Source organism: Lutra lutra, chromosome 2 (genome assembly GCF_902655055.1).
Source record: "Lutra lutra chromosome 2, mLutLut1.2, whole genome shotgun sequence".
NCBI classification, from domain to species: domain Eukaryota; kingdom Metazoa; phylum Chordata; class Mammalia; order Carnivora; family Mustelidae; genus Lutra; species Lutra lutra.
In genome coordinates this window covers 170357376-170359794 of record NC_062279.1, presented here as the reverse complement: position 1 = coordinate 170359794, position 2419 = coordinate 170357376, and the positions used below count along the sequence as shown (strand labels likewise).

General features: G+C 40.6%; 1 pseudogene; it reads left to right on the top strand.

The window, feature by feature from the left end:
* Positions 1–1098: 1098 nt before the first annotated feature.
* Positions 1099–1958, top strand: LOC125094162 (heterogeneous nuclear ribonucleoprotein H3-like; annotated as a pseudogene).
* Positions 1959–2419: the final 461 nt, after the last annotated feature.

The window sequence follows — 2419 nt, the reverse complement described above, 5'->3', positions numbered from 1 at the left end:
ATCAAAATTTTCTGCACAGCAAAGAAAACAGACAACAACCAAAAAAAGCAACCCAGGGAATGGGAGAAGATATTTGCAAATGACACTACAGTCAAAGGGATGGTATCCAAGATCTGTAAAGAACTCCTCAAACTCAACACACACAAAACAAATAATCATGTCAAAAAATGGGCAGAAGACATGAACAGACACTTCTCCAATGAAGACATACAAATGGCTAACAGACACATGAAAAAATGTTCATCATCACTAGCCATCAGGGAGATTCAAATCGAAACCACATTGAAGACATACAAATGGCTAACAGACACATGAAAAAATGTTCATTATCACTAGCCATCAGGGAGATTCAAATCAAAACCACATTGAGATACCACCTATGCCAGTTAGAATGGCCAAAATTAACAAGACACTAAACAACATGTGTTGGAGAGGATGTGGAGAAAGGGGAACTCTCTTACACTGTTAGTGGGAATGCAAATTGGTGCAGCCACTTTGGAAAACAGTGTGGTGATTCCTTAAGAAATTAAAAACAGAGCTACCCTATGACCCTGCAATTGCACTACTGGGCATTTACCCCAAAGCTACAGTTAAAAGAAGGGCCATCTGTATCCCAATGTTCGTAGCAGCAATGGCCACAGTCATCCAAAGTGTGGAAAGAACCAAAATACCCTTCAATGGACAAAGTGGATGAATGGATAAAGATATGATCCATATATACAATGGAGTAATATGCCTCCATCAGAAAGGATGAATACCCAACTTTTATATCGACATGAATGGGACTGGAAGAGATTATGCTGAGTGAAATAAGTCAAGCAGAGAGTTTCATTTACTTGTGGAGTATAAGGAATAACATGGAGGACATTGGGAGATGGAGAGGAGACATGAGATGGGGGAAATCAGAGGGGAGACAAACCATGAGAGACTGTGGACTCTGAGAAACAAACTGAGGGTTTTGGAGGGGAGGAGAGTGGGGGGATGGGTGAGCCTGGTGGTGGGTATTATGGAGGGCACATATTGCATGGAGCACTGGGTGTAGTGCAAAACAAAGAAGAAATAGTTTGGTTCTTTCAGTGGTTGGAAATCATGCCAAAAGGGCTAACACTGACAATGGACTACCACGGGAGAAGCACAGGGGAGATCTTTGTGTGGTTTGCTTCAAAGGAGATAGCAGAAAATGCTCTGGGGAAGTAAGGAAAGAATAGGACACAGGTATATTGAGCTCTTCAGAAGTAGCAGTAGTGAAATCGAAGGATTTTATGATCCACCAAGAATATTCCTGGGCCAGCAACTGGGACAATATGGGACAATATGGGAGGAAGAGGGGTTTATTATGGAGCTGGATGTAGAAGTTATGGAGGTTTTGATGACTATGCTGGCTATAATAATTATGGCTATGGAAATGATGGCTTTGATGACAGAATGAGAGATGGAAGAGTTATGGGAAGACATGGCTATGGTGGAGCTGGTGATGCACGTGCAGGTCATGGTGGCCATTTTGTACATATGAGAGGATTACCTTTTTGTGTAAGTAAAAATGACATTGCTAATTTCTTCTCACCACTGAATCCAATATGAGTGCATATTGATATTGGAACTGATAGTAGAGCAACAGGAGAGACAGATGCAAAATTTGTGACACATGTAGATGCTGTAGCAGCCATGTCTAAAGATAAGAATAACATGCAACATCTCTACATGAATTCTACCTCATGAATTCTACTCCTTGAGGTGGTTCTGGAATGGGAGTTTCTGGAATGAGAGGCTACAGCAAAGACCGAATGGATAATCAGGGAGGTTATGCATCTTTTGGAAGAATGGGAATGGATAACAATTATAGTGGAGAATATAGTACTCCTGATGGCTTGGGTGGTTATGGCCATGGTGGTGGAGGCAGTGGTAGTTACTATGGACAAGGGGGCATGAGTGGAGTTGTATGGCATAGCATGTATTAAAGCATAACCACGAACATTAAAGTCCTGACAATAGTGTCTGGTCTACTAGACTTTTTTTTGTTTGTTTTAAGATTTTATTTATTTATTTGACAGAGAGAGATCACAAGTAGGCAGAGAGGCAGGCAGAGAGGGAGGAGGAAGCAGGCTCCCTTCTGGGCAGAGAGCCTGATGCGGGGCTCAATCCCAGGACCCTGGAATCATGACCTAAGCCAAAGGCAGAGGCTTTAACCCACTGAGCCACTCAGGTGCCCCGCTACTAGACTTTCTTAAAGATTTAATTTCTTTTGTATTTAAGAACTTTATAATGACTGAAGGAATGTGTTTTCAAAATATTATTTGGTAAAACAATAGATTGTGATGGAAAAATCTGTTTTCTATAGGTTTTTATTTTGTTGTTGTTGCATACTTTGACTTAAAAATACATTTTTATTTTAAAGAAAAAAGAAAAGAAATAGAGAAAA